This window comes from Pogona vitticeps, chromosome 2 (genome assembly GCF_051106095.1).
Source record: "Pogona vitticeps strain Pit_001003342236 chromosome 2, PviZW2.1, whole genome shotgun sequence".
In the NCBI taxonomy this organism is placed as follows: domain Eukaryota; kingdom Metazoa; phylum Chordata; class Lepidosauria; order Squamata; family Agamidae; genus Pogona; species Pogona vitticeps.
In genome coordinates this window covers 28,502,181-28,528,192 of record NC_135784.1, presented here as the reverse complement: position 1 = coordinate 28,528,192, position 26,012 = coordinate 28,502,181, and the positions used below count along the sequence as shown (strand labels likewise).

Here is a 26,012-nt window from a genome sequence, read left to right as displayed (position 1 = left end):
AAGCTTACAGTGCTTATTATACACGTGCTGCTGACATTATCTGTTGGATTATCATCCCCACAGCAAGAAAAGGGACAATTTCTTTCTGAGCTCACTCTTAAACCAAGAGTGTTTTTAAAAAAGAATACCAGAAGGTAATTACCCCTGCAATTTATTAAATCGTAGTTCTTTAAATTGGTGCAAATTCCCCGGGTAAAAAAACAGAGTCAGATTAGAAAACTCATGCTGTGGAAGGAATATTCTGTGACAGCACCGCTCCGTGCAGAGACATAGAAAAATGTTTATTTATGGGTGCTTCCCATCCTTCTACTATAACACCCCATCCCATAGTGAGATTAAACATTCAATTAAGGGTAAATAAAATGAATACAGCCCATTTCGTTAGAATGCCTTCTAGTGCCCCTGTAGGAGAGGCTATGGCAGAGTAAATAAGTACAGCCTGTAACAGGTTGAGGGGATGTGTAGATAGTTGAAGGAATGCTGTGGTGCGCTTGGGCCTGTTAACTTGATAAGAGCCTTAGTGTAATGTAGCAGGAGGTTAAAGACCATCTCTGACCCAAGAGATGAATACCAAACAGTCTTGAGGGCTACATTCCAGAGGTGAGGAGGGCTACAGACAAATAAGGGGATGCATGACCCACAGGTAAAGTTGCATATACCTACTGGGCTCCCTCCCCAGTTCCTTCCTCTCTCCTCATTCCTGGCCTTTGGATGTCCCAAGGTTGCACTCTGTTGTGAGAGACAGTGTAGAGGGCAGAGAGTCAGCCTAGGGTTAAGAATGTCTGGGTTCAGATCATGGGAGGTGGCAATGGTAGACAATTCCTTGAACATCTCACATACACTGATACCCCTATTAAGCTTGAATGTTTGGAACAACATGATGGCACATAACAATTCACAAAGTTACACAAGTATACAACACCTATAAACCCTATTGCATTAAGCCACTGAGGCCTGGTTCCAGTGGGTGTGGGTATATGTGCTCAGCCTTTAAAGTAACCTTAGGGCTTAGCTATGTGGATCTATTACAACAGGCTGGATCGGTCTAAACAGAGTCACTATAAGGTGTGATATGTTATTCAGTGAGATCTTTACACCCACATGACTTACGCACCTTGTGACCCTATTTGGCCAGCCTTTAAGGAGGAAAAAAACTCCCTCATTGCCCCCTCTGTCTCCTCCTTCTTTTGGAGGAAGCTGTCAATTTTTAATTCCCCACCCCCACCCCTGAGTAATCTTTTTTTTTTTTTTGGCTAGGTCACCTTAGCAAATTAAAAAAACACAATCTACTGCACTAGAATGCTATAGTAAACCAGAGGACCATTTTTGTATTGTTGCTGGACTATTAGTCTGACTTACTATATGTGCTAATATATTCCTTTTGTTATAGATTGTCCTAATGGCAGGTAAAGCAATAAAATGATTTAAATTCTTAAAAAAAAAAACACCCCAAAACACCAGAACCCTGTTTCCTTCCTCTGCCTCTTTATGGAGGAGGAGAGGAAGTTTTCAGTTTTCCAGTACTGCGAAGTGACTAAGCCATCAACTTTAACTCACTTCGCGATGTTGGGAGATTGAAAATAAATGCCAAATTGACAGCCAGCCAGCCACTTTGGTTCAGGTTTAGCGATCACACGCACCATTTGCAGAGCAGATCAAACAAGTGGATTGGAGATCTGTTCCAACATGTTCTGAGTCTGACAGCTGGTTTCTCCTTGCGGGAAGGATTTTATGAACTTAAAGAATGAAGATCTCTGAAACAGAGAAAGCAGCCAGATGTATGTTTTAAGATGAAATGTTTTAAGATGAAATGTAGGTCTCTGCTAGGTTCCTCAAAAGCAAAGCATGTCTTTAAGGCTGTAGAATACAAATACAAATGCAAGGTGTTGCTGGTCTACTCAGCAATAAAGAAGATCTGAGAAGGCACCTGACAGAGTGTGATGCAGAGAGTGTAGCTTCTTTACTCAGAAAGAATGCTGATCCTTATTTATTTATTTATTTATTTATTTATTTATTTATTTATTTATTTATTTATTTATTTATTTATTTATTTATTGGACTTATTTATATACCGCCCCATAGCGCTACAAGCACTCTCCAGGCGGTTTACAATTTTTAATTATACAGGCTACACATTCCCCCCCCCCCCAGCAAGCTGGGTACTCATTTTACCGACCTCGGAAGGATAGAAGGCTGAGTCAACCTTGAGCCGGCTACCTGGGATTTGAACCCCAGGTCGTGAGCACAGTTTTAGCTGCAGTACAGCGTTTTAATCACTGCGCCACGAGGCTCTTAAGACAGCAAGACCAAATGCAAGGCAGGCTGGTTCTTGTTTACTTACTACACAGGAGTGGTGGGAAGGTTGGACTGGAACTTACGTTATTGAAAGTCTCAAGCCCCCTTTGAGTCATGAAACTTGCTGAGTGGCCTTTGCCCTGTCATTTGTCCGGTCCATCTCTCCATCCCCTACTGTATATCTGGTCCATCTCTCCATCAATTCATCTGCCTATTTGTTTTATATCTTTCATTTCTTCCAGTGCAGTGGTCCAAAGCAGCTGAGCCCAGTGTTGTTGTCAGGATTAAAAGAAGAAGAAGAAGAAAAGGATGAAAGCCATGTATGCCACCTTGAACTCCTCTGAAGAAAGAAGAGATGTGATTAATTACACAATTAATATGATTAATTATGATTAATATGATTAATTAATATGATTAATATACACAACATAAATGAAAGGCATTTTACAGATGGAAAGAGAGAGATGTTTAACGGGAATATGTTTAACACCTAGTTCTACAGTCACACATTGCTTGGGGCTATATTATGCGGGAATCTTCATTTACTCTGCTAAACCTTTTGTCTTGCATTTGTTTAAAAGAGGAAGAATTAGGCTGCATATATAATTATAATCTTTCTAGCTGCAAATTATTTTTTGAAACCCAGTGCTTTCCTGTTTGAGTGCTTTCTTGGTTTTGCTTTTGGGTTTTCCTTTACAGTTCGCCTGCTAGTCCTTTGCTACTGCTTTTATTTAGGGTTTTGTCACCTGCTGTCTCTCACCCATTGTTTCATTGTTTCTCCTTTATATATATTTTCCCCATGCATCTTACACCACCCAGAGAACTTTTGTTATTAGGTAGGATAAACTAAAAATAAGCCTATTTGGGAAAAACAAACAGAATTGTCCTGCAATGTGTTGTTGCAATAACAAAAGAATCAGGAAATCCCGTACCTGGAACCAGTTTCCCAAAAGGACACTCCCAGAGATCTAAGCTTTGTGAAACAAACAGAAAATACAGAGAATAACTTCAAGGGTCATATTTGAGGCAACCTGGATGGTAAGATCTGTTCAGACATGTTGTTAAACTGGTGAAGGCCTTGTGAGTGGAAGCAGCTGCTGACCTTTCCATGTATTGTATCTTTTGCGAACATTTTGCTTCTAGGAACCAGCCAGAAGTGAGCCTAGGTCAGAAACAGACCTGCGCAGAAAAACAGATATACGTAGAGAGAGACTATTGTTATTATGTGCCATCAGGCCACTTCCAACTTACAGCAGCCCTACGAATTGTTGTTGCTTCCAACTTAAGGTGGCCATATGAATTTGTGACCTCTTTGTTCTTGAAGGAAAAGGCGTGATTCCTTTAGTTCAGTGGTTCTTAACGTGGGCAATAATGCCCCCCAGGGGGCGATATCATTTTTCAGGGGGGCGGTAGAAGGAAAAGGGGCGGTGTGGGGGTGAAAGAACAGAAGGGGGATGGTAGGGGGGGGCGCTGGAGTGAGCCAAACCTGTGAAGGCAACTGCAGCTGCAGTGCTGGCAGTAGGTCCGGTGCTGCTGCCGCCGCCAGATGATCCAGCTCTTTCTACCTGCCACGTCCCGCCTTCTTCCTTCAGGGCAGCACTGAGTGTGGATCGGGTGGAAGGAAAGGGTCTCTTGGGTCCTCATCCTCACCCCCTGAAGTGCTGCCTCGCACCCGGGTGGGGAGGGAGACTAGGTAGGTAGGTAGGTAGGTAGGTAGGTAGGTAGGTAGGTAGGTAGGTAGGTAGGCAGGCAGGCAGGCAGGCAGGCAGGCAGGCAGGCAGGCAGGCAGGCAGGTAGGTAGGTAGGTAGGTAGGTAAGATATCATCACCTCAGGGAGGGGGGTGATGATAACTTCCTCAATGGCTCAAGGGGCGTTTCTTTCAAAAAGGTTAAGAACCACTGCTTTAGTTAATCCGGAGGAGCAATGTATAAAAGGTACATTCTTGCCGGGTGCATCCGTAAACTCCCAAGAATGTCCTGCGGTATTTTCCTGCCAGAACCAGAACAGCACAACCATCCCCAGCCAAGGTGTGTGGCACTCAAAATATGACATGTTATTTTGGTACATAAGGAAGAACATTCCATGAACACCTTTCCTTGCAGTAACAAAAAATGCAACAAACAGAAAAGAAATAACTTGCGGACATTCCAAATCTGCTGCCACTCTGCCTCTTGGTAGAGCCGGCCCAGTCATCTACTTTTTAGGAAACAGGTTCAGCTTTTTAGGAAACAGGTTCTGGCTTAACAAATGGAATAGTTCCTGAAATCTTCAGCTAGTGTTTTGGGCTTCAGATAAAATCTAAATGAATCTGCAGTGGCTGTCCTTGGCCTAAGGAGGGCAGCTCGGTGCTACATTATCAATTATTGCAAATAAACCGATGAGCTGCAAGCTTGCATGGTGTTTGGGTCAGAGATTTGAACCTCAAATCTAAAAGGAACTCATTGCTTCTCCCCCTTCATGGATTACTGCCTTGTTGTGGCGAAGGGGCTTGAGTAACTCAGAGAAGCTATGGGCTATGCCGTGCAGGGCCACCCAAGATGGACAGGACATAGTGGAGAGTTCTGACTAAACGCAATCCACCTGGAGTAGGAAATGGCAATGCCACTTCAGTATCTTTGCCAAGAACGCCCCATAATTAGAAACAAAAGGCTAAAAGATATGATGCTGGAAGATGGGCCCCTCAGGTCGGAAGGCGTCCAACATGCTACTGAGGAAGAGCGGAGGACAAGTACAAGTAACTCCAGAGCTAACGAAGTGGTTGGGCCAAAGTCGAAAGGACGCTCAGCTGTGGACGTGCCTGGAAGTGAACGGAAAGTCCAATGTTACAAAGAAAAATACTGCATAGGAACCTGGAATGTAAGATATATGAACCTTGGGAAGCTTTATTGTTGTTGTTTAGTCGTTTAGTCATGTCCGACTCTTCGTGACCCCATGGACCAGAGCACGCCAGGCCCTCCTATCTTCCACTGCCTCCCGGAGGTCTGTCAATTTCATGTTGGTTGCTTCGCAGACACTGTCCAGCCATCTCATCCTCGGTTGTCCCCTTCTCCTCTTTCCGTCACACTTTCCTAACATCAAGGTCTTTTCCAAGGAGTCTTCTCTTCTCATCAGATGGCCAAAGTACTGGAGCCTCAGCTTCAGGATCTGTCCTTCCAGTGAGCACTCAGGGTTGATTTCCTTCAGAATTGATAGGTTTGTTCTCCTTGCAGTCCAGGGGACTCTCAAAAGCCTCCTCCAGCACCACAATTCAAAGGCATCAATTCTTTGGTGGTCTGCTTTCTTTATGGTCCAGCTCTCACTTCCATACATCACAACAGGAAAAACCATAGCTTTGACTATTCGGACTTTTGTTGGCAAGGTGATGTCTCTGCTTTTTAAGATGCTGTCAAGGTTACGGCAAGAATAAACATCGACATCCTGGGCATCAGAACTAAAATGGACAGGAATGGGCGAATTCAGCTCAGATGATTATCATATCTACTATTGTGGGCAAGAATCCCATAGAAGGAATGGAGTGGCCCTCATAGTCAACAAAAGAGTGGGAAAAGCTGTAATGGGATACAATCTCAAAAATGATAGAATGATGTCAATACAAATCCAAGGCAGACCTTTCAACATCACAATAATCCAAGTTTATGCACCAACCACCATTGCTGAGGAGACTGAAATTGAACAATTTTATGAAGATTTACAACACCTTCTAGAACTGACACCAAAGAAAGATGTTCTTCTCATTCTAGGGGACTGGAATGCTAAAGTAGGGAGCCAAGAGATAAAAGGAACAACAGGGAAGTTTGGCCTTGCAGTTCAGAATGAAGCAGGACAAAGGCTAATAGAGTTTTGTCAAGAGAATAAGCTGGTCATCACAAACACTCTTTTCCAACAACACAAGAGGCGACTCTATACATGGAAATCACCAGATGGGCAATATCGAAATCAGATTGATTATATTCTCTGCAGCCAAAGATGGAGAAGCTCTATACAGTCAGCAAAAACAAGACCTGGAGCTGACTGCGGCTCTGATCATCAGCTTCTCATAGCAAAATTCAAGCTTAGACTGAAGAGAGTAGGAAAAACCACTGGGCCACTCAGGTATAATCTAAACCAAATCCCTTATGAATACACAGTGGAAGTAAAGAACAGATTTAAGGAACTAGATTTGGTGGACAGAGTGCTTGAAGAACTTTGGACAGAGGCTCATAACATTGTCCAGGAGGCAGCAACAAAAACCATCCCAAAGAAAAGGAAATGCAAGAAAGCAAAGTGGCTGTCCAACGAGGCCTTACAAATAGCAGAAAAGAGAAGGGAAACAAAATGCAGGGGAGATAGGGAAAGTTACAGAAAATTGAATGCAGACTTCCAAAGAATAGCAAGGAGAGACAAGAGGGCCTTCTTAAATGAACAATGCAAAGAAATAGAGGAAAATAACAGAAAAGGAAAAACCAGAGATCTGTTCAGGAAAATTGGAGATATTAGAGGAACATTTTGTGCAAAGATGGACATGATAAAGGACAAAAATGGGAGGGACCTAACAGAAGCAGAAGACATCAAGAAGAGGTGGCAAGAATACACAGAGGAATTATATCAGAAAGATGTGGATATCCCGGACAACCCAGACAATGTAGTTGCTGACCTTGAGCCAGACATCCTGGAGAGTGAAGTCAAGTGGGCCTTAGAAAGCCTGGCTAACAACAAGGCCAGTGGAGGTGATGGCATTCCAGTTGAACTATTTAAAATCTTGAAAGATGATGCTGTTAAGGTGCTACATTCAATATGCCAGCAAGTTTGGAAAACCCAACAGTGGCCAGAGGATTGGAAAAGATCAGTCTACATCCCAATCCCAAAGAAGGGCAGTGCCAAAGAATGCTCCAACTACCGTACAATTGCACTCAGTTCACACGCTAGCAAGGTTATGCTCAAAATCCTCCAGGGCAGGCTTCAGCAGTATGTGCACCAAAAACTCCCAGAAGTACAAGCTGGATTCCGAAGAGGCAGAGGAACTAGAGACGAAATTGCAAACATGTGCTGGATTATGGAGAAAGCCAGAGAGTTCCAGAAAAACATCTACTTCTTCTTTATAGACTATGCAAAAGCCTTTGACTGTGTGGACCACAGCAAACTATGGCAATTCCTTAAAGAAATGGGAGTGCCTGATCACCTTATCTATCTCCTGAGAAACCTATATGTGGGACAGGAAGCAACAGTTAGAACTGGATATGGAACAACTGATTGGTTCAAAATTGGGAAAGGAGTATGACAAGGCTGTATATTGTCCCCCGGCTTATTTAACTTATACGCAAAATACATCATGCGGAAGGCTGGACAGGATGAATCCCAAGCCGGAATTAAGATTGCCGGAAGAAATATCAACAGCCTCACATATGCAGAAAGTGAGGAAGAACCGCATAAAGAGTAGAGTGCAAAAAATGGTCTGATGCTCAACATAAAAAAAAACTAAGATCATGGCCACTGGTCCCATCACCTCCTGGCAATTAGAAGGGGAAGATATGGAGGCAGTGTCAGATTTTATCTTCTTGGGCTCCATGATCACTGCAGATGGAGACAGCAGCCCCGAAATTAAAAGACGCCTGCTTCTTGGGAGGAAAGCAATGGCAAATCTTGACAGCATCTTAAAAAGCAGAGACATCACCTTGCCAACAAAAGTCCGCATAGTCAAAGCTATGGTTTTTCCTGTTGTGATGTATGGATGTGAGAGCTGGACCATAAAGAAAGCAAACCGCCGAAGAATTGATGCCTTTGAATTTTGGTGCTGGAGGAGGCTCTTGAGAATCCCCTGGACTGCAAGGAGAACAAACCTATCAATTCTAAAGGAAATCAACCCTGAGTGCTCACTGGAAGGACAGATCCTGAAGCTGAGGCTCCAGTACTTTGGCCATCTGATGAGAAGACTCCTTGGAAAAGACCTTGATGTTAGGAAAGTGTGACGGAAAGAGGAGAAGGGGACGACCGAGGATGAGATGGCTGGACAGTGTCTGCGAAGCAACCAACATGAAATCGACAGACCTCCGGGAGGCAGTGGAAGATAGGAGGGCCTGGTGTGCTCTGGTCCATGGGGTCATGAAGAGTCGGACACGACTAAACGACTAAATAACGACATTGCTTCTCACTTCTTGGTAGCCAGGTTTCCACAATCATTATCTCAGTCTAGCAGTGGATTAACCATTAAGCACAATAAGCACATGTTTAAGGTAATCAAGGAAAGAGGGGGCACCACAGAAATTTTCCATAGCCAAATTTACCATGGGCCATATGGTGCAATACTGCAAATGGGGCATCCATGAAAAAGTTACATACAGATACGGTATATACAATAAGAACAAGAGCACTCAGAGAGTCATGAAATCGAGGGGGGAAATCCCCCCCCATATATGAAATCAGGGGAAACTTTGTATGCAGTCTGTGAAATTTGTATACAATCTGGACAACATCAGTAGGATAAAAAAACAAGCACACACATACTCCGACAAAAACATAACCTCCTTGGCGGAAGTAAAAATAATAATAATAGCAATGATAGAGGTTAATGATATACCTTAATCTTGGGAACAGAAGAAAATTAGAATCTGCTGAAGTTTAACTGCCCCACAGTCCACAGAGGCTCACGCGATCATTCTTGTCTAACTTCTAAGTCTTGTTCATCTCGGCTGTCCCGTTCAGTTGTCCACTGAGAATGAGACTGTGCAGGGGCGCTAGTAGCTCACGTAGCGTCCAGCGTGCCAACAGGCAACAACGCACGTGCTAAAATTGTAGCTTTGTGTCAGGATCTGTGCCTACGTGGCCCTGGTAAGGTAACTGCAGGATCAGGGCCAGCGCCTGACCCAGGAATTGCCTGGTGTTTGCAGGCTCAGTTCCTGGCCTGGTTAGGAGCTACTAGGCCACTCATGAGGGGCCCAGCTGGAGGGAAGGCCTATTTAAAGAGTGGTTTTCCCTCCAAGACTTTGCCTCAGCAACCCAAAATGTCTTCTGCTTTGGCCTGTGCGTGCAGCCTTGCCTTGCCTACCAGCCAGCCTTATTGTTCCAGCTCTGTTACCCTGTGTGGTCGATTATTTTCCATCTTACTCTAGGTTTTGTTTAATTTTGATAAATAACATTTTATTTTATGTTTCATTATTGTTTATATTCTAAATTACATATATATGGGGGCACCAAAATCTTTTAAGTGCTTAGGGCTTCTAATGGTCTTAATCCGCCCCTGTCTCTGTCCAATCTGCAAGTAATTTTTTTTTGCATGGCGGGTCATCAACACATTCCAGTTAACTTCATGGAAGGACTAGAAAAAATATAATGTCCTTTGGTTCCCTACAGTGGCCAATTGTTAATATTGCACCTTGGAAAGATTGGTAAAAACAGAGAAGACAGAACTAACACATTCTCTGGCCATGTAGGATTGCCAAGTATGACGTAAATCCAGAACATTCTCATCAGGATATATCTCAAAATGCCTGAAAATACTGATTAAAGAGGGCTTTGGAAAGTACATAGCTTATTACTAATTACATTGAAGTAACTTAGGCATAACTCATCACACCTAAAGTGAGTGTTGTGGTACAGTAGTTAAACGGCACCACTACAGTACAGCCAAAGCTCTGCTCATGACCCAGGTCAATCCCAGGTAGCTGACTCAGCCTTCCATACTTCTGGGGTCAGTAAATCGAGTACCCAACTTGGTGGATGGGGGCAATGTACTGCATAATAAATTTGAAAAGTGCCCAAAGAATGCTTTAAGTACTTATGGGGTAGTATGTAAGCAGGACACTTTGCTCTTTTTTTGCTTTTAAAGAGTAATTTTGTATCCATTAGTTCCTAGTTCTATTACAGTACTTGTTACCCAAAGTAACTAGTTACAGGTAATTACATTACTTTTTACTACATTACCTGTAGGTAGTTACTTTTTTTTCTCCTCAAGGCGTTTTTGTTTTGCTATCTTTTGAGAGACTTTGCATATTTGTGAGATCTGTATCTGACGCCGCCTTTTTGTTGCAAAAGATTAGACACACTGCCTGAATCTTTATGGGCAATCAGATTATCTTTGTGCCGGGCAAGATTTTTTTCACCACCCTCCTTAACACTTGCAGTATACTTAGTCTTTGTCAGCAGATCAGATCTTATATAGGATGAATATCTGCTGATATGTAGAATCTCTCTCTTTCTCTCATATCAAGAGAGTGCCCAGAGTTCATGGGGAAGTGAAACATGACATCGCCAAGCGGGTGGGTGTCGTTTATGGCAGAGATTGTCAACCTCTCATCCGTGGCCTGAGCTGGACTGGGCCGTGGAGACACCTCCCGTCCCCCCGCACACACTCCCCTCCCCACAGCTGCTTTGCACATGCATGCATGTGCCAGTGCTGGCGTAAGCACTCCCTCACCCCTTCACGCATGCGCCCGCATGAAGGGGTGGGCAGGTGCTCCTGCGCATGCATGATGGGGTGGGGGAGCGCTCACACCGGTGCAAGCGGGCACCCCCCACTGCTTTGCTCATGCTCCTGAGCAAGTGTGCAGAGGGGTGCCCTGCCTTCCTCAGAGGTTCAGCCGGTCCACGGTCCCAAAAAGGTTGGGGACTGCTGGTTTCAGACTTTACCTAAGAGCTAAATATAATAGTAGTCATACAACGGGATCTTGTATTCTTGTAAAGTCTTTCATGAGAGTTCATACATTGTTCAGCTGGATTTACAATATTGCAGTGTTCCCCGGTGTTGAATCCAACTCCCATCAATCCCAAATAAATGTGTAGTCTGAACTATTTGGAGGGCACCCTGCTGGAGAGGCCATCACTGGAATGGTTTATGGATTCCACCACATTCTATCTATGACTTCAATATTGTATAATAGCACAGACCGGTATTTCTCTATCAGTGGTACATTCTATCATCAAGTGAGAAACGGCAGAAGTCTAGGTGGGATGCCGTGTTCATATCAGTTACTAAAAGTTTGCCCACCCTCATGTCCTCCTGCAAAAATGGTGTGCCCTCTTCTACCAACCCAATTTGTCATATATTGCTGGCGTTGATTACCGTATTTGCCGGTGTATAAAGCGACTGGGTGTATAAGACCACCCCCCAACATTCCCACTCAGAATGTAGAGTTTGTTATATATTTGCTGTATAAGACTACCCCCTCTTCCGCATGCGTGATTCTGCCTTGGCTGCATCATGGGGAGAGTTCCTTTTGCCCCTTTTGGTTCCTTTTCGGAGAGAGCCAGGGTTTGCTGGAAGAAGGAACAGCAGAGAGGCGGCAGCCATTTTGGAGAGGCGGCAGCCATTTTGAGAGGCAGCAGCCATGTGGTTGCATCTCAAAATGGCTGCCTCCTCTCTGCTGTTCCGACAGTCAGCTGTTCGGCGCTAGAGTCAGGCTGTTTCCAGGCTAGGAGCAGGGCTCTACTTGGTCTTACTACCAGGTAAGTGGCTTCGCTGGGAGAGAGGGAGGGTTTGCTAGACATGCACCCGGCGTACAAGACGACCCCCCCCCACTTGGAGGCATGTTTTTCAGGGCCGAAAAGTCATCTTGTAGGCCGGCAAATACGGTACTCAAGGAATTGGAGGCTTATTTATGTTATTTTATTTATTTATTCATTCATTTTAGAGATTTTGTAAAGGTCTTCCAGTGAGGGGGGCCAAGCGGATGTGCGGAGGTGGTTGATTCCAAAGTTTGGGTGTGGTTGCCGAGAAGTCCTGCCTCCTAGTTCTCTCTCTTCTCTCTCAGGGTCAGCACCCTCGGACATCCTGCCTGGATGTTGATGGCCTTCCATTCTCATCAGTCTTAGCTAGTCAGTCACAAAGGGAGTTGTCATATGCTACCTGCTGGAGGATTGCAGTTCTCCAGCACCAGCTTGTCTTATTGCATTGATCTGCACAACAGCCCTGTGAGGTAGATCCGTATTAGTACCATCTCCATGTTGGAGACAGAAATCCAGCAGCTTGGCCAACTTTGGATGCCCGTGCATCTTTGTAGTCCAAGGACATCTGGAAACCTGAAGTTGAGACAAGCTGTGCTGGGGAGGAGTCGGAGAACAGCTGAAACGCATGAGTGTCTTTGTAGATCAGACTGAAAGACTGCTTTAGTATAGCAATTCTGATCACCCAGTGGCCAACGAGACATCTGCAGCCAGCCTGCCAAGAGAAATCAGCTCCAAGACCACCTTCCTACACTCTTAAAGAACGGCCACCGGAGTGTTCATTTCTGCGGATTTTTAGCCCCAAGGTGTGTCCATACCTGTGGAGGTGAGGTAGCTGAGCCTTAGCCTTCAGTCATTGCTGGTAGCGATGGGAGTAGAACATTTCCCAGGAAGCAAGCAGAAGGAGGTGGTGGTGGTGGTGGTAGCTTCAGGAAAGGGTAGCTGATAGGATGGCTAAGAAGGTGGCCCCAAAGAGCAAGAAGCGGTGCGTGGAAAGCACAGGGGCTGCCCCAGAGATCCTGTTGTTGCAGTAGTTGCTGTTGCAGCAGGAGTAAATGACCCGGAATGGGTTGCTAAAGTGATTGAGGCTGTCTTGATGGTTGCATTTTGCAGCTAAGAGGCAGCCCTTGGCCAAGATGGAGTCATGTACTTTATAATCTGCAAATGGCAACAGGGCAGAACGTTAGGGCTGAGATAGTATAGAAGGGTGTGTGTGCATGCGTGCATGTGTATAGGTCTGTCTTCAAGGAACACATAATGCACAGTCCACAAACTGCCCTGGACATACCCTTCAGGCAGCATGAAGTAACTACATAAAGAGCTTTTAAAAAGAAATTTCAGATATAGGGAGCCAAATACAGTGGACCCTAGACTTACAGACGGCTCGACTTACAGACTTTTCGAGTTACAGACTTCTCTGGCTGCAAAATTTAGGTTCGACTTGCAGCCGGAGAATCGAACTAAAGACCAGAAAAAAACCAAAATGGAACAAAAACGGGAAAAAACGGCCGATTATGGCTTAATCGGTTTTCAGTGCATTATAGGTGAATGGAGACTCGACCTACAGACTTTTTGACCTGCAGCCACCGTTCCAACATGGATAAATTCTGCAAGTAGAGGGTCCACTATAAACTGGAACCAAGAGATGGCAATAGGGAGGTTTTAACTGATCACCCGCCTACAGTGTTCCCCCCCATCTAGATCTCTCTCATTTGTTATATACACTGGATGGGGAGGAAAGCTCCCCCCAGTACAAACAGAAGGTACAGGCCCCCCAGTCTGGATCAGGACCACGATGGGGAGAAAAAAAGGTTAGAATGACTTTTGCCCTATATCTCATTCTCAATCCAGATGGGATATCCCCCCCCCCCAGGCTGCAATTATCATGGAAAGCTAAGCACAACAGGCACAATGGCTCATCATGCAAATATATCTAGTTTATGACCCTATTTAATGAGGCAGCTTCATAGAGAGTCAATAAGATGGACCGGTCTGCCTTTAAGAATAAAAGGGCCAGACCTGTTCCTAAACACAGACGGCACCTTCTTAATGGACAGGCCCCAAATAATCTCTTGGAGGAGGGGGCAAGCCTGGCCATGCGGAACAAACCTGAGAGCGCTTTTACACTGGTGCATCTCTCTCCTTCCTTACAGGTCACCAGGGAGGAGGATTCTGCGCAGGATTGGCCGAAGTTGCACTGGTAACACTGAAGCCCCACTGGTCCTGCGACATCCTGGCACAGAGCTGAGGAAATGGGGCAAAGAGAGAAAGCAGGAGGATGAGACCACAGAGGCTCGTAAGCGTAGGCGGCAACTGGGCTGAAAGTTTGGAAAACGTTAGATAAATGCATAAGAAACAAGATGGAGAGGCAGCAGTTCTCTTCCAGAAGAAGTCATCAGTACGAGGGGCTTTGGATACTTCCTGTAGAGATAAATGTAACTCTCAAGGCTTTCTGCATCTCCATGTAACAAAGATATGGTGAAAGTTGGCACATTTTCAATATTTTTGGAGTCATTTCCCAACCACTGCCCCAAACCCTGCAGCACTGAAATTGCTTATATAGCAGCTTTTTCCCAATAACCCACCAATACAAATGCTACCACAGGATTAAGGGTATTATAATCTAACTCCTCTGGAGGGTATGTTTGATTGCTCATAGCAAATCGTCACTCAAAAGCCGTGATTTTGTCTTTGAGGAATAAATGTAGGCTTGATCTGAGCCAGTGCTGGGGTAGCTCAATGGGGAGGAGAGCCTGCCAGCGGATCCATTGGCAGGGAGTCTGAATCCTCACAAGAAGTCCTGAGAGAGGAGCCTGCTGTCATGAGTTCAGCCGAAGATCCGGAACCTGAGGGGTTAACTGTAGCTGAGGAGAATGCTTAGCAATTAGAAACACAAACAGCTGAATTGTCCCCAGATTCTCCTCCCCCAGTAGATAGGTTGAGGGCCAGGCTTCGGGGAAGACTTATGACAAAAAGGTCAGAGGATCGCTTGAAGGCTTCCCGCAGAAACATCCAGTCAATTAGCCCTGAGTTCTGACAGGATGAAAAGGCTTCCAGCAGTTCAGTGACTGTTTTTACTATATAAGCAGCACCCAGATGGCTGGAAGTTTGTGGAAACAACAAGTCAAACCTCTGGCTCGCATCCACACTCCTGACTACCTTGAACCTTGTTCTTTGGACCCTTGGCTTTGACTCTGACCCCGGACTATGTTGTGTGAGTTGGCTTTGGTTTTTGGATATTGGCTCTGCATTCTCTGAACTTCTGACGTAGGACTGGCCTATCGGACTCTGCTGTTGTAACCCCCGGGAACGTGACACCTGCTGAGATCACCTAGAGCAGTGGTCCCCAACCTTGGGCCTCCAGATGTTCTTGGACTTCAACTCCCATAAATCCTGGCCAGCAGAGGTGGTGGTGAAGGCTTCTGGGAGTTGCAGTCCAAGAACATCTGGAGGCCCAAGGTTGGGGACCACTGACTTAGAGCAGGTGTGGCTGATATGTACCCTCTCCCCAGTGCAGTCATGACTATGGTCCCAGAGCACCTCCAGAAGGAGAGATTTTGAGTACAGTAGGACCCTCGTTTCTGCGGTATCAGTATCCATGATTTCGCTTATCCACATCTGAAAATATAAAAAATATTAAGAAAATAAACCCAGAAAAAAAGCTATTTACACATATTTTGCCAGAACTGGTCATTAGGGGGTGCCAGAGATTGTGCTATGAAAACATGTTAGTGAAGCATGATATTTATTTATTTATTTATTTATTTATTTATTTATTTATTTATTTATTTATTTATTTATTTATTTATTTATTTATTTATTTATTTATTTATATAAAAAAAAACTATTGCCATCTAGTTAATGCCTGTGAAAATATTTTTTCTTGGTTTCTCCCCCCCCCCCCTTACCATGCTAAATATGCAGTGTTGGCTATTATTTGTGCTTTTCGGTATCCGTGGTGGGGCTAGGAACCAACCACTAGCTGATATGGGGGTCCTACTTTACTGAGTGCATCAAAAAATCTTGGAAGGGACTGTCATAGGTTGTCATTGACCTGACAGTACATTAGAAGAAGTATTGATTTGAAATATGGGGAGACGGTGTCGCTGCCTTTCTTTGTCTGTTTTATTTATAGGCTGCCCTTTTCCCAATAAGGGGACCCAAGGCAATTCAAAATATTAAAAACATTTTAAAAACATTTTAAAAAACAATTAAACTGTATGTTAATTAAAATGCAGTTGAATAAATTAAAAGCAAGTAAACCTTAAAAACTATCAACTTTCAACAGGCATTCAGGGACTAAATATGATCATTAAAAACTTGCTGGAAAAGATGGGTCTTCAGCTGTCAGCAGAATGATGACAAGGGATGGTGCCAGCCTGCTCTCCAGAGGGAGAGCGTTTCATAACCTGGGAGGTGCCAGAGAGAAGGTCCTCTCTGGTGTCCCTGTCAGCCCTCCCAGTGCTGGCAATGGGACAAGAGGAGGGTCTCTTCTGATGATCTTAAACATCAAGAAGGCTCATATGGGGAGATACGATCTTTAAGGAGCCTGGACCGAGGTTGTATAAATCTTTGCAATACAATTGTGTGTCCAAAGCAAGAGTTGGAAAATGGGCAATTAAAAACCATTAACTTTACAAAAACACGATATTCATTTATTTCTATGGACTGATTCAGCAGCCTGCATTTTTTTTTTTACTCTCCTGGGGTGGGGATGGGGCTACATACCGGGATTTGCTCACATGTGTCAGCAACCAGGCTCACAGATTAAATGTGTGTTTCCATTTCAGTGACCCAGTACCAAACAATGCATGCTGCATGAAAAAAAATTTCAGGAAAAAGAAATCACATGGTATGACAATCAGAGGTTTGAGGATGCTCCTCTTCTAAAAACAGATAAAGTGCGTTCATTTATTGTCTAGCTCTACCCTTACAGCCCACAGTTTTCTACTAAAACAACTGCTCCAACAATAATGTGCACAGATTGAAAACAAAATCTTGATTAAAAACACAACGTAAAAATAAATGGATTAGAAACAACAACGTTGCAAGACAAGGCAGGTCAGCTGGCCAGTTAGACTCCCTTTAACAGCAGACTGGCAAATACAGTATATACACCAGAATAAACATGTTTTCGCCTGTTAGTGGGAGAGCACTCCAGAGGAGACTGGACCCAGCCTTCCGCAGCAGGGAATTCCAGAGTTTGAACAGCTACCTAGAACACTATTGAAACCCCAGTGCAATGACTGGAGGTGGAAGGAAGTACAGTGGTGCCTCGCTTAACGAGCGCACCGTACGACGAAATCGCATAGCGATCCCTTTTTTTGGGATCGCTAATGCGATCGCTCAACGACGTTTAGATAGGGCGAAACTCGCTTTGCGAAGATCGGCAAGCGTTTCGCTTACCGATCTTTGCAAAACAAAGCCCCAACGATCAGCTGTTTGGCAGACAAAATGGCCGCCGGAAGCCCCAAAATGGCCGCGTGCAGCGTTTTCGCGCCCTCCCCTCGCTTAACGAGGGTGCGAAAATGGCTGCCGGCCATAGGAAGCATCGCTGAATGGTGAGTTTTCGGCCCATTTGGAACGCATTAAACAATGTTTAATGAGTTCCAATGGGTTTTTTTGATCCGTTCAGCGATGTTTCACTATAGCGAAGGTTAATCCGGAACGGATTAACCTCGCTATATGAGGCACCACTGTAATTGATAAGAGCATTTTAAAATATGTCTGCTATTAAAAGGGTTTATTTCAAGGGGATGGGCAAACCATGGCACTCCAGCTGTTTTCGGACTACCTCTCCTATTGTTCCGCACGGATGGGAGTTACAGTCCAAAAGCAAATGGAGGCTGTTCTTTGCTGACTGCAGGTGAAAGTGCAACAGTAGCTGAGATTGTCATGCCCAGTTGCCGGTCGAAGCAAAATTCGGAGTTGAACTAACTTTACAAATTGAATACGAAGAAATCCCATCTCCCAAACTTGTCTTTACCTGTTTGAAGGAAGAATAGAGCGAAGCAGAGAGTGGTGGCAGCAGCTCTTTTGCCCATGTCTCAAGTTCCCGAAAGATCAGGACGGAGGCCGCAGGAGACAAGAGGGATGGAAAGGAGGGATGGCATAAACGGACCGTTCGGAACAGCCACCGGTACCACCCCTATATATAGTGTTGCTGCAGGCAGGTGTCAAAGGCTGGTGCTGTCAAACTGACAGTGGGTGGAGGTAAGATTGTTGTGGCAAAGGCGTGTGTTAGAAAATTGTGAAGTATTAAAAACAAAGCAGTTCTCCATCAAGTTTGTTTATCTGGGTTGCAACCAAGAAGACACATGGTGATGAAAGACTGAGAAAGCCTCTTAAGCACTGAAGGCAAAGGCACCCAAAACCAGCCGGGCTATGTAGTTTTAACTCCTCATCGGGCAGCACTGACGTTCTCCTTTCCTGGGTAGATTCTGCAGTTTCTCTTCTCAGACGTTGCCCTTGGACACCCATTTCAGTTTTCTCTTTGAATTCTTTATTAAAGGGGAGGGGGATCTCAGCAACTACAGTGTAAAGGTCTTAGGCAGTGGCATAACGATGAATATGGAAGGCCAGGTGCTCACCCATGATAGTCCCCATGTTAAGGGGGCAGTGTCTCCTCCTTTAGGGAGGATGGTCCTCTTTTAGAGAGCTGCCTCCCTTGTGGATTTTGAGCTAATAGATCCACCACTGACATGGTATTCTCCCTCCGACAGTTGCAGGAGAAATGCAGGGAACAACAGCCACTCTTAGTGGCCTTCATAGATTTCACAAAGGCCTATGATTTGGTTAGCAGGGATAGCCTTTTTAAAATACTTCCCAAGATTGGATGTCCACCTCATCTCCTTAACATCATCAGACCCTTCCATGAGGGAATGAAAGGCACTGTAGTTTTTGACGGCTCAACATCAGATCCCTTTGACATTTGAAGCGGAGTGAAACAGGGCTGTGTCCTCTCACCAACCCTTTTTGGGATCTTTTTTGCTGTCATGCTGAGGCATGCCTTTGGAACTGCAACCAAGGGTGTCTATCTCCGGACTAGATCAGACGGAAAGCTCTTTAATCTCTCTAGATGAGAGCGAAGACCAAAGTCCAACTGAAATGCATGCAGGACTTCCTCTTCGCAGATGATGCAGCCATTGTTGCCCACTCTGCTGAAGACCTCCAACAACTCATGAATCGTTTCAGTAAGGCCTGCCAAGACTTTGGACTAACAATCAGCCTGAAGAAAACACAAGTCATGGGCCAGGGTGTGGACTCACCTCCCTCTATTACCATCTCCACACAAGAATTGGAGATTGTTCATGACTTTGTGTACCTTGGCTCAACCATCTCAGACACCCTGTCCCTGGATGTCGAGCTGGATAAACGCATTGGGAAAGCAGCTACCATGTTCTCTAGACTCACAAAGAGAGTATGACTCAATAAGAAGCTGACGACACATACCAAGATCCAGGTCTATAGAGCCTGTGTCCTGAGCACACTCCTGTACTGCAGTGAGTCCTGGACCCTTTGTGCACGGCAGGAGAGGAAGCTGAACACCTTCCATATGCGTTGCCTCCGACGGATTTTTGGCATCACCTGGCAGGACAAAGTTCCAAACAGAGTAGTCCTAGAACGAGCTGGAATATTCAGCATGTATACATTACTGAAACAGCGACGTCTACGTTGGCTTGGGCACGGCGTGAGAATGGCTGATGGTCGGATCCCAAAGGATCTCCTGTATGGAGAATTAGTGCAGGGAAATCACCCCAGAGGGAGACCACAGCTGCGATACAAGGATATCTGCAAGCGGGATCTGAAGGCCTTAGGAATAGACCTCAACAGATGAGAAACCCTGACATCTGACCATTCAGCCTGGAGGCAGGCAGTGCATCACGGCCTCTCCCAATTTGAAGAGACCCTTGTCCAGCAGGCCGAGGCAAAGAGGAAGTCACAAAAGCAGCAAAACCAGGGAGCTGGACAGGGGACAGATTGGATTTGTCTTCAGTGTGGAAGAGATTGTCACTCTCGAATTGGCCTCTTCAGCCACACTAGACGCTGTTCCAAGTCCTCTATATAGAGCACGTCACCATAGTCTTTCGAGACTGAAGGATGCCTAACTAACCCTTGTGATGATGCATGTCCTCTTTTTTGGTGATGTGAGTGGCCTCCTGACCCCAGAGTGAGCTTCCTGGCCAAGCAGGGAATGGACTGAAAAGAGGCTTTCAGGATGATATTATGTTATGTGGCCTACAGAATGCAGGAGAAGCTACCAACCCATTTTGGGAATTAGGACACAGACAATACATTCTTATATAGTTGAACTGGCTGCTATACCATACTCTTGTACATATATTTGGTTAATTAATAAAATTGCTTGGTTACAGTAACGTGATGAAATTTGTTCTAAGGGGATTCTGAACAGTCTACACAACACACCTACACCCACACAAACCTAATCTTAACAATGCCCCCCCCCAAACAACAATAGCTAGGACCTGAGAAGGATGCCCTGGCACAAAATAAACAGATTACCAACCTTGTTCAAACCCAAATAAAAGGGGCCTTTCCTCTTCCTCTGTTAGTAGGATGGGCAGAAAAGATTACCAATTAACACTAACATTTTCAGTGACCAGAGTGGAAGGGAAGGGCCAAAGGTTAGAATTTTCTGAGAGATCCACTGGCCCTTGGTCTGTAAATATCACAATATTATTCCTACAGCAACTGCATAAGATAACATTGCTCCTCCTTGGAATGGAATCAAAGATGATGGTATGTAATTAGAAAAAGATCATTACTCATAAGGCTACCAAGTCTGAATCATCTCAGTGACAGAAAGAGGAAAGAGAAGCATACCTTTGTTCCTTTCTGGTGAGTTTCTCACTGCCTCTCCCTCTCTTGAAACAACAGTTCGGAAACATGGAAGTCCAACACAATGGGGTATTTCCACAGTTCTTTTTTAAGGTGTAGCTTCAGCATAAACACACCATGTGTAATCATGGCATTCACCAAGGATGAACTGATTTTAGCATTGTGATCTCTGTTGCATTGTCTTTTCATGGTCTCTCTTTTCCACGGTAATACTAAATGTTCCAAGGTGTTAATTGTCGGCAGCAAAAACAAACCAAGACAGTAGAGACACATTTAATTCTTCAAAACATCTTATGCATGAGTCATAACACAAAGCAATGTTAATCATGAGATATTCCTCCTTCGCTGTTTAACATGACTATAAAAATAAGAGAAAATTTACACTGCAAAATGAGTGAAGCTTCTGTGCTAAATGGCGGTGTGTGTGTGTGTGTGTTTGTTTGTTTGTGGGGTTTTTTTTTTGAAGTTATAATCCAAAACTATACCAACCTCTGGAACTTTTCTCTCATCGAATTCCAATCGTAAATTATTTCTGTCTTTGATATTGGGGAAGGTAACTAATTACAAAGAACTCATATTATACCTAGTTACCTTGTGGTGTTGGAGGAGGCTCTTGAGAGTCCCCTGGACTGCAAGGAGAACTAACCTATCAATTCTAAAAGAAATCAACCCTGAGTGCTCACTGGAAGGACAGATCCTGAAGCTGAGGCTCCAATACTTTGGCCATCTCATGAGAAGAGAAGACTCCTTGGAAAAGACCTTGATGTTAGGAAAGTGTGAAGGCAGGAGGAGAAGGGGACGACAGAGGACGAGATGGTTGGACAGTGTCATTGAAGCTACCAGAATGAATTTGACACAACTCCGGGAGGCAGTAGAAGATAGGAGGGCCTGGCGTGCTCTGGTCCATGGGGTCACGAAGAGTCACACACGACTAAACGACTAACAATGACGACCTTCAGCTGCACATTATACAGCTCTGTCTTAAAAGCTAACAATAAAGGCGCACAAGTCTGTAGCTCTGCTATTCTCCACCTCAAATATGTACCCGGAATGTCTATGGAAGGGACAGGCAGGTCGTCAGCATACAGCTGGGTCCAGGACTCAGTGGCAGCTTCACCAGCCTTTCCGTGAGAATCTGGAAGTTACTGGAAGGTCATTTCCAGTTTTTTTGGGGGGGGAAGTGCTTTTTGGGCACAATCCTAGTAACTATGCAACCACCTATGGGTAATTGTGCAGGTGATTCTGCCTATTTTGCAGGCTGCCCCCCCCCAAGTTTCTTCTGCAAAACAGGCAGTACCTCCTGTCCACCATGCTCCCCTGCAGGTACCCGTGGGGCAAATAGCATACTTGGTCATGTGACAGACAGGAAGCAAAAGAAGGAAACCGTTTGCATGACTCCACTTAATGTGTGCAGTTTTCCTCAATAGGATCTTGGGGTTCCAGTGCCGTTTTGTTTTTTGTAAAATAATAATTCTATGTTTTAAAAAAATGAAACAAAAACTTTACTTCAGCTGCTCGAGGCTCACTATCAGTCATTGTAAACCATGCCTTTCCAACTTGGTGCCCCGCAAACCTCATCGCCTGTAGCCCCACCGTCCCTCAACCATGCTGGCTGGGGATAATGTGAGTTGTAGTCTGACATAACTCGAGGAGGGACACAAAATTGAGGTAAACTATAGCTAGCTAGATGGCGTCTGGCTGGGAAGAAGATGGACTTCTAGGTTTCCTATAATCAGCGCTCCTGAAAAGACCTATGTGGAGAGAAAGTACTGCATTTTCCATGGAAAGATAAGCTGATATGACGGAAAATTAATTTTGCATACTGTATTCATGATTTTATAATGGAAGTTCCATTTCAGTTTTCCAAGTAAGTGGGGGAAATCTGCCAATTTTAACTCATGGCTTTGGAGGACTGTGGCTTTGGCTACTGGGATCTGCCACACTTAACTAAGCTGCCACCAACCATTCCCTATAAGAAGTCACACAGACCAGGGATGGATTTTTAAACAAATAAAAGAACAAGGTTTATTTAAATACAACACACAGGGAAAATAAAATAATCAGGTGAATAAGAAATAGTAACGTGGCTTAGTTTCACTCATACATAAACACAGTTTGGTTCACACAGAACCCTTAACTTGAAGCACAGACCCTGAACCTATCAGTTCTGGCTAACCAACAGACACCTGAACCTATCAGGTTGGTACTCTGACACACAGTAGTACCCTGTCTGACACACAGACTCCCACACCAGCTTCTTCTTCCCAGCTGCTGCTTCGTCACATCCCAGCGTCTCCCAAACTTCACCACACAGGCTTAACATATATATACAGTACAGCCCCTCCTCCTGATGTCCCGCCTTCCACTCCCCATAGGATGGAACTTTCCCTCCAAACCCATGACAGACAGGTAACATCAGTGCTGTATGTAACACCTCCCCTCTTTATAAGTTGTTTTGTAGGGGGAAAGCTAAGGTGCTTTTTCCCAAAAAAACAACCTGGATAAAACACACAACAACAGTTATACATACCATATCATACTTACTTATACTTACATTCTAAGTTAACCATAGCAATTAGGCATTTAAACATTTACCATATACATTACATCAATTTACCTTTATTCATACAAACCAAATTCAAAAAACCCAGGTACATTTAACTTTTTGTCATCAATATATATACATAGTCCATGTTTCTTTCGCCGTCTTCATTCTTCAGGTCTTCTTGACAAGGCGTCAGCAACACAGTTCACTGACCCTCTGACCACCTTCACTTCAAAGTCATAGTCTTGCAGGTTTAAAGCCCACCTCATAAGTTTGCTATTGTGGGTTTTCATTGTCTTTAACCATTGCAGTGGTGAATGGTCAGTGCACAGAACAAAATGTCTTCCCCAGATGTAAGGCTTGGCCTTCTGGATCGCGTAGACTATGGCCAAACACTCCTTCTCCACGGTTTCCAAATGTCTCTCACCTTTTTGAAGTTTCCTACTCAGGTAGGACACTGGATGCTGGTCACCATTCTCATCCTCCTGGCACAGAACTGCTCCTACCCCGCTGCTAGACGCATCGGTGTAGATGATGAACTCCCGGTCGAAGTCTGGAGCACGCAGCACTGGACAATTGATTAATGCCTCCTTCAACCTCTGGAACGCCGCCTCACAGTCGCTGGTCCACGGGATGCGGTCATCAGTCTTCTTCCTCGTCAGATCGGTCAGCGGAGCCGCAATCTCGCTAAACCTCGGGATGAACTTTCTGTAGTAGCCCACCAACCCAAGAAATGATTTGACTTTTTTCTTGGTGTTGGGTCTGGGCCAATCACAAACTGCTTCTATCTTGGCCTCTAGGGGTTTTATCACTCCTCCCCCTACTATGTGACCCAAATATTTTGTTTCTGGGATACCCAGCTGCAGTTTGTTCCCTCTGCAAGGCCTAGGCCAAAGCACTTCCTCCCCTGGGTTTAAGTGCCTCTCCCTGCCTTCCTGGTCATCCCAATCTTTCTTTCTGACCTTCTGAGCTTGCAGGTTTTCTGTTGCCAGCTCTAGATTTCTCTTTAGGTCTTTCCTTAAAGAGTCTATGTATGTCACAACGTCTTGTGGGTCATCCTGGGTGATCTGCTCCCAATTTTGTTTGATCAAATCAAGGGGCCCTTTCACCCTTCTCCCAAATAAAAGTTCAAACGGACTGAACCCGGTACTGGCTTGTGGCACTGATCGATAAGCAAACAAAAGGGATTGCAGCTTCTGGTCCCAATTGTTTGGATTCTCTGCCAAGTAAGCCCTAATCATGCGCATTAAAGTCCCATTGAACTTCTCAGTTAACCCATTACTTTCAGGATGATAGGCAGTGGTTTCCTTGTGCTTAATTCCACAGATTTGCCATAAACGTTTCATGAGCTTTGATGTGAACGATGCGCCCAAATCTGTGATTATTTCTGAGGCAAATCCCATCCTGGACATATACCCCACCAAAGCATCTGCCACTGTGTTAGTTTCAATGTTAGTCAAGGGTATGGCTTCAGGGTACCTTGTGGCATGGTCCACAATTGTGAGAATGAACCTGTTCCCCCTCTTTGTGGCCTTGGGCAAAGGTCCCACAATATCCACCCCTATGCATTTGAACGGAGTGTCAATCACAGGCAAAGGGCACAACTTTGCTTTGGTCCTATCGCGGCTATTCCCCTGCCTTTGACACACATCACATTGTTTACAGAACTCCCTGATCTGCTTCCCTATGTCAGGCCAGTAGAAATTCTGTGTGATTCTCTGCTGTGTTTTGTTCACCCCTAAGTGTGCAGCAAACATGTCAGAGTGCCCCCTTTGTAAGATCATGGGGCGATACTTTTCAGGTACCACTAGCTGACTTCTGATTCCCTCTCCCCCTTTTGAGATATTCCTCAGGGTCTCTCTATATAAAATCCCCTTTTTCTCCAGAAATCTCACTGGGGTTTCAGGTGTTAGCTGGGCGTCAGTCACCTGTTCAAAACACTTTTGGAGAGTGGCGTCTGCCTTTTGCTCTTGTCCAAATCTGCTGTCTGTGGTTAAGGTTTCCACCACAGCTTCTGAACTCCCCCCACCTGCTTCCGTCGCTGGCTCATCATTACCCCCTTGAACTGTCCCCGTGGTGGCTTGTGAACGTGTAATCACTAGCACCCTTTTCACATGTTCAGCCAGGTCATTTCCCACGAGCACGGCTGCTGGCAGAGTCGATGAAATTGCTAGCCGCCAAACTCCCCTCCAGCCTTGAAAGTTGACAGGTACCTCCGCGACTGGCAGTGAGATTATCTGCCCCTCAATCCCTGCCACCTTCATGCTCTCATTTGGGATTATAAACTCCCTAGGAATAATATCTGGATGGCACAGGGTTACCTGGGAACAAGTGTCCCGCAGCCCCCTATACTGACGGTCAAGTATTCCTACGTCCACCCCTGCTGTCTCAAACAACTGAGAATCTGTTTTCACCAGCAAGCAGCGCTTTACCTCCGCGAGAGGACCATTTTCCTCAGCCTGATCAGCAGATGTCACTGTTCCAGATTGAGTCGCCATGGCAACAGGCTCCCTCAGTGACAATGAGCCTTGCTCTTTCTGGACACAGAACACAGCTTTTGGCTTGGTTCCACTCGACTCCTGAGGCACAATTCCTTTTAGCTGCTTTAATTTCTCACACTCTGAGATTAGATGACCCTTTCCCTGACAGAAATAACATTTTCTGGTGTATTTTGATTCTCTCTCATCTTGTTTTAGTTTTCCCTCCAAAATCTGAGGTCTTGGTTTCATGTCTGAGGGCTTCCCTTCACCATGGGCCCCTCCCCCTTGCTGGTTTTTCCCTGGTCCCTGAGAGTACTTGCTGTAGGTTTCTTTGGGTTTACCTACAGATTTCCCCTCACCCAAGGGCTTTCTTATTTGCGAAATAAAATCTGCGATCTCGGCAGCTTCCACCACAGAT

At 44.9% G+C, this 26,012-nt stretch overlaps 3 long non-coding RNA genes across 3 annotated transcripts; 1 reads left to right on the top strand and 2 right to left on the bottom strand.

Moving 5' to 3' along the window:
* Positions 1-201: 201 nt before the first annotated feature.
* Positions 202-3,711, bottom strand: LOC144587573 (uncharacterized). The gene is made up of 2 exons (XR_013542719.1): positions 3,228-3,711; positions 202-2,633 (listed from the first exon to the last, which is right to left on the bottom strand). It is a non-coding gene; the product is annotated as an uncharacterized LOC144587573 (long non-coding RNA).
* Positions 3,712-3,780: 69 nt separating this feature from the next.
* LOC144587572 (uncharacterized) lies at positions 3,781-4,504 on the top strand. The gene is made up of 2 exons (XR_013542718.1): positions 3,781-4,036; positions 4,105-4,504. It is a non-coding gene; the product is annotated as an uncharacterized LOC144587572 (long non-coding RNA).
* Positions 4,505-11,892: 7,388 nt separating this feature from the next.
* Positions 11,893-21,880, bottom strand: LOC144587571 (uncharacterized). The gene is made up of 2 exons (XR_013542717.1): positions 13,820-21,880; positions 11,893-12,868 (listed from the first exon to the last, which is right to left on the bottom strand). It is a non-coding gene; the product is annotated as an uncharacterized LOC144587571 (long non-coding RNA).
* Positions 21,881-26,012: the final 4,132 nt, after the last annotated feature.